This window comes from Callospermophilus lateralis, chromosome 1 (assembly GCF_048772815.1).
Source record: "Callospermophilus lateralis isolate mCalLat2 chromosome 1, mCalLat2.hap1, whole genome shotgun sequence".
NCBI lineage: Eukaryota > Metazoa > Chordata > Mammalia > Rodentia > Sciuridae > Callospermophilus > Callospermophilus lateralis.
Genome location: NC_135305.1, coordinates 65802811 through 65809660, shown reverse-complemented (window position 1 = coordinate 65809660; position 6850 = coordinate 65802811). Strand labels below are relative to the sequence as shown.

Sequence of the window (6850 nt, the reverse complement as noted above, 5' to 3'; positions counted from 1 at the left end):
TCAAATCCAGGGCCTCCTACATGCTGGGAAAGTGCTCTTCCACTAACCTGAAACCCAGGACCCATGGTGGCCCTTCTACTATTGACTCTTAGGAACAATGCTTTCACTCTCTTCAGCAGTCAAAGCAACTATTCTGTTGTTGCTCCTACTGAGTCTCTTAATGTTTAAGTCAAAGTTGTCAGTGCTTAAGGCCAAGATATTCATGCCTCAGATGAGGGTAATGATTCTCACATTTAATGACCCACTCTCCCTGTGATCAGTAATGGCATTACCATTCAACCTGTGTTTGCCTTTGCCCAGACCACACAACCAATGTGGCAACTTTAGAACTAATCTTCCCACTACCAATGCTGCTGCTGTCATTTTTATGATTTTGATACCATGAGGCCATCAGTATTTAAAAAAATATTTTTAGTGCCATCCATTTCCCTGCAAATTCCATGATTTTGTCATTTTTTATTGCAGAGTAATACTCCATTGTGTATAAATGCCACGTTTTTTTTTTTTTTTATCCATTCATCTATTGACGGGCATCTGGGTTGGTTCCACAGTCTAGCTATTGTGAATTGTGCTGCTATGAACATCGTTGTAGCCGTATTCCTATAATATGTTCTTTTAAGGTCTTTAGGGAATTATGTTAAGTGAAGCTAGCCAATCCCTAAAAAACAAATGCCAAATGTCTTCTTTGATATAAGGAAAGCAACTAAGAACAGAATAGGGAGGAAAAGCATGAGAAGAAGATCACCATTAAACAGGGACGAGATGTGGGAGGGAAAGAGAGAGAGAAGGGAAATTGCATGGTAAAGGAAGGAGACCCTCATTGTTATACAAAATTACATATAAGAGAAAGTGAGGGGAAAGGGGAAAAAAAACAAGAGAGAGAAATGAATTACAGTAGATGGGTTAGAGAGAGAAGATGGGAGTGGAGGGGAGGGGAGGGGGGATAGTAGAAGATAGGAAAGACAGCAGAATACAACATACACTAGTATGGCAGTATGTAAAAAAGTGAATGTGTAACCGATGTGAATCTGCAATATGTATACAGGGTAAAAATGGGAGTTCATAATCCGTTTGAATCAAATGTATGAAATATGATATGTCAAGAGCTTTGTAATGTTTTGAACAACTAATAAAAAATAAATAAATAAATAAATAAAAACAGAAGTTCCAAATTCCTGGAGTGAGCATTCCAGATACCTGTAGTGAGCAACTATTGGTTCCTTCAGCTCTCTCATCTGCAGACAACCATTGTGAAAAAATAAATAAAAAAATAAAAATAAATATTTTTAGATTTTTAAATAAAATCACCATCAAATTTCAATATTTTGATCAAATGTCTCATGCTTTTGGCCCATCCAGGATATTTTCAACATTTACCTAAATTTTACTTTCTTCCTAAAGTAGAAGCCAGATATACATTCTCAGCTCTGGAGAAACCAACATCAGATGTTTTATACAGAATTCATAATATGCACACATTCCAATGGGATGTAGATTAGAATGAGAGAGACATAACAGACACTGCAGAGAAACCACTGTCATGAGTATGATGGACAAATATTCAGAGTAAAGGCACAGTGATGGCCAAACATCCTAAAATCAGTGCTATATCAGTGTCTGTTGGTCTTGTGCCCAGCACCAGGTGAAGTACATCCTCCTTAGGACTAACGAATGGTATATTTTGGCTGTATTTCTTGACTATGTAAATGACTGGCCTGAATCTGTGGTCCTGAAGAAGATTTGATGAATCCCCTTTACAATTTAACAGATTTCTCTTTTACTCAGAATAGTAAAGATGAGCTTCGTGGTTTGTAATTATGTCCTGACAGACATACTCATTGAACTAAACAGTTGAGTAGAAAGCTGAATTAAAAGCACTTGAACTAAGAGAAAAATATGTAAAAAGCACATTTCATATTTTTTTTCCTGTACTTCTCAATGGTGCATAACAGTTTTACATAATGGTGGTATTCAATATTACATATTCATGTATGTGCAAATTATAACAGTATAATTTGGCCATTTTGATTCCCTAGCATTTCCTCTTTCCCTCCTCTCTCTTCTCCCTGGTCTCTTTTCTCTACTAACTCCCTATGATCTTTGAGATCCCACCACAATTCACCTTTCTTTTCCTTTTTCCTCTCTAGTATGCACATATAAAAGAAAACATATGACCCTTGACTTCTCAGTTTGGTTTATTTCACTTAACATAATGTACACAAGTTGAATTTCATACATTTAAAGCAAAACTCAAGCTACATGTTCACATAGTACATTAAAAGTCATAACATTGAATAAAATGTAAGTTTCCTGTATAATTTTTGAATATTTATTAATAATGATGACCACAGTCTTTTAGATGAATTCTTTTCCTCTAAGGTTACAAATGCAGCGTAAATTTATGTTTAGAATGCTTTCCTTACTCATTATCATTATTATATAAAAATGATGAGAATAAAATAATTATTTGGAAAAATCTACTGAACAAGTAGTTTTAGAAATGTTTTAAAAATGTTGTTTAACAATTAAGTGCCAGGAGGTCTTGTTCTTTAAAAGCCAAAAAAAGTCATAAAAAATGATCAGCACAGTTAATAGGAAAAAAAAACTGAGGTACATTCAAATTACTTTTATTTATTGTGCAGTAAAAAAATTATATTTTTGCATCTGCTGAATACTCTTTCTGCTAGAATTACCTTGCATCCTTTTAATCAGTCATCAGAAAGAGATGAATGGTATTGACATAGCTTATATTCTCCAAGAGTTGGCTATATTTAAAAGACTTTGTGCAAAGCACAGGGATAGTGAAAATGTTCACCTAAAATACATATGGTTAAAATAACTTTTGTTTAGATTTCAGCAAATTTTATATGAAATTTCTTTTTAAAAATTATTTTTTCATTTGTCAATGGACCATTAATTATTTTATTTATTATACATAGTGTTGAGAATTGAACTGAGTGCCTCACACATGATAGGCAAGCACTCTTGCACTGAGCTACAACACCAGCACTAGAATTTCTCTTTTTTGTGGCACTGGGGATTGAACCCAGGGCCTTGTGCATGTGAGGCAAGCACTCTACCAACTGAGCTATATCTCCAGTCATAGATGGAATTTTTAGTTCAACACAAGTACATTTGAGAAATAAGGTAAAACTGTAATTCATTTTTTCTATGATGTTGATGACTACATGATGATGAAAATGATATAATTTAACTCTAAGCTCTCTGTCTTATAAGAAATTCTGTAACAACAATAACTAAAAGTGAATTTTATGAAGTAAATAGTTTCTACAGTATGATATAACATTTTTATATACAGAGACACATCCATATATATCTGTATATCTATCTCTCTATAGACAAGAGGGGGATACACAGAAACTTAACTGAAAATATAAAATCTGAAGAGTTCTGTATCAAGTTTTTTCTTCAGAAACTCCACTTTTCAGTAAAGCCTGAGATGAACATTCAGTAAGTTTTCAAAAAAGTTCACTAATTATGAATGTTGACACATTTTTAGCAAGAAGAAGAAGAAGAAGGAGGAGGAGGAGGAGGAGGAGGAGAAGAAGAAGAAGAAGAAGAAAGCATTTGATTACAAGTCATTGTCACAAATTTATCTGGAAGTGCTTACCATTGTATATGTGCTACATCTTCTATTTAATGGAAAATTCTGAATTTCAAAACTTACCTGTCTGAAAGAATTTAAATGAGGGATTGTCAACCTATATTGCTAGCCCTTAAAACTCAAGGACTAGAAGGATAATTTTTTCTAAGTCAGGGGTATAGGAACTACATTTATTTCAAATGCCCTGAAATAAAGGACATTTATTGGTAACAAGTCATTGGAAAGCCCAGAAGGAGGGAGGATAGTGTTAGCAAGGCTCCAAACACCCTGTGGGATTGTCTGGGGTCCATTTTTTCCATGACTTCTCAGGAGGACTCTAGGAACAAGAACTATAATGAGGCTTGGTTCGTCTGCAGGGAGTAGCAGCGATTTTTCCCCCCACATGTTAAGCCAGTGTCTTGAGTTTCCGTATGATTGATCAGTGTAGGTCAGAAACTTGTATAGGGTATAAAATATCCCAATTGGCTTAGTCTTTCTTCCGTCCTCCGTGCCTAGAAAGAAAATAGGGCTAGATTCTTAAAACCACCAGTGTCTATGAGTTAAAAATGTGCTACTGGAAAAAAAAATCAAGAGAGAAACAGGTTCTAGAAACTCTAGTCAACATGATCACATTATAAACCACCTTGTGGAATGGTAGAGACTGAGGCAACAATAGCCTAAAAGAGCTAGAGACAAACTTTGAGATTCATGTGACACCAAAATCTGCTGTCAGTTTCTCCATGTGGTTCTTTGTTTTCTGACCTAGTGTCCTGTGTGTTTTTCAGTCCAATCTATCTTAGGGAAGTTTCCAGGAAAGGTAAAATTAATTCTCAGCTACATTTCTGAAATCCATTTTATGAAAAATCATTTATTTGTGACACATTTCAGTATCTTAAAACATAAATCTCTTTTTGTTGTTGTTTTAACAAATAAGTTCTGGGAGAGTTTAGAAATTTTTGTAACAACCAAACAGCTAATGTTATAACAATATTCATAGCTAATTTTATTATGTATTTATTTACTTAATTATTTTTAGGCAGGGTCTCACTATGTAGCCCAGGCTGGGTTTGAACTCCAGAATGGAAGCAATCCTTCCACCATAGCATCCCCAGTTCCCCAGTGCTGGGACTGCAGGCACATGTCACCATACCAAGCTTAGAAGCAGTACTGTCAATTATAGACAGTTTGTCTCTTACCATATAGGATAAGAAGAGCACATAAGAATAATTTCCAGTTTTTCATGTTACTGAATATTAAGTCTTGCACAAAAACAGATCAGTATTACCTCAAAAAAAAAACTGTACAGAGAAATCAAATTAGCTGAAATAATATTAAGAATAAATTAGATATGTTATTCTGTTTACTCATTTAAGGAATATTTAGGAGTATAAAAATTCAGTTCTTGGATAATATATCTATATCTACCTATCTATCTATCTATCTATCTATATGTAATAAAATTATATTTATAATTAACAGAAAATGCAATTTAAGTTTTTATATAGCAGTGAAAAAATAAAAGATAGTTTAAATATCTTGCTACTGACAGTTTAAGTCTCCAGAAGCAAACGAATGCTTAAGTAAAGAACATTTTATTTTAAATGAGACTTTTGCTACTATTATTGGTCTAATATATGCTTTCTTATGCAATAATTTTTTTAAATATTTGAGATTTTCCCTTTATTAGCTTTTTTGTTTTGTTTTGTTTTGCTTTCTTATAAATGAGATACAGGAAGCTAAAGACATGCTAAGATTCCCAGAGTGCTGGAGTGGCAGCCGAGACACATATGCTACATTTTGTGGAGGGCAATTGTGCTTTCTTTGCTTGGTTCAGTAAATTGATCTTGAATGTTGGGAAGAACATTTGCTAACATGGCACACCAAATGGTTCATGTAAGATTAAAGAGAGTGATTTCCAGCTGAAGCAGCTAAGAGTGAAGGCTCAATTTGTGACCTTGCTACACTTTTTATACCGATTTTAGGAAGTGGTCCCATCACATCAAGTCATACCTTCTTCATCTGGAAAAACGTGGAGACCAGCACAAATTTCAAATGCAGAAATGGTTAGTTTTGTTCAGTTCAGTCTAATTTAATTAGTTATTAGCAAAATTTTATTATGTCAACTGCAAGATATTATGGTTTAGATACATTTCTATATTCCCATCAGTCTTCTCCTTCATTATTTCCAATTCTGACAATATTTTCTTAATAAATACACAATTTATATAAGGCAAATTCCTTGAGGGTAGGAACATCACTTATAAACTTATATGCTGGATAATTTTAAAAGAGGTATATGAAATTCTCTGAGGTAAGTCCTTCCATAATACTTATCTTATTTATAAAAAACTAATCACAGAGGGTGAAGTGACTTGAATGAAGTCACACAAATTTCAGAACACATATTATTCTGCTGTCTTCAACATGAGTACCATCTAAGCTGTCAGCAAATATTTTCAGAAGTCATAAATACTTACTAAATGTTTATTTTTAAATATTACTCACTTGCCATTATAGTTTTAAATATGGTATTTGAACATTATCATGCACAAATATAGTGTGTATGACTACTTCTCTTTATTAAAATGCCTCCTGTATTAGCTTTGAGTTCCTTTAGGAACTGATTAAAAGTAAGTTTAAAGCTTTCTTGAAATTATTTAGGAGGGAAGGAAATGGAAACAACCAAATGAAAAAGAATTATTCATTAAACAAAATTGAAAAGAACATGGCAATGGAATTGTGGATTATAGTCAGTTATACAGTTTGTGTGTAATATATGATTTGCTATATTTATTAATAATTAATAGTATTCTCATAAATATGTAGAAAATAACTTTTGGTGTACAATTAAATTGATTTAAGCAAGCCATGATCTCAATAAGGATAAAAAACCTGCCAGGAAACTTGTGTTCTAGAAAACTTGGAGCAGCACTTCCCAGAATGTTAGTACCCAGAGTGTGAATGGCAAAGTAGATAGGCACCTGACAAGGTATGGCCACTTGCTTTTCTTTTTCTCTTTCCATATCATACTAGTGCTAGAAATCTAGCTAGAGATCTCAAGTATTGCTACAGTATCTGGAGACAGAATGATAGATCACTTGTCAACTGGATCAGCTACATGGATGAAGAGATTCATTATAAAAAAATGGACTTGGATGATAGTCCTTTTCAGAGAATTTTGAAATTTCATATAGTTCAAATAGTTAAACATGACAGGTTTCAGTCATGAGAATCAGCATATTTCTC

General features: G+C 33.5%; 1 non-coding gene across 1 annotated transcript; it reads right to left on the bottom strand.

The window, feature by feature from the left end:
• Positions 1-3025: 3025 nt before the first annotated feature.
• Positions 3026-3099, bottom strand: Trnav-cac (transfer RNA valine (anticodon CAC)). Its single transcript has one exon. It is a non-coding gene; the product is annotated as a tRNA-Val (tRNA).
• Positions 3100-6850: the final 3751 nt, after the last annotated feature.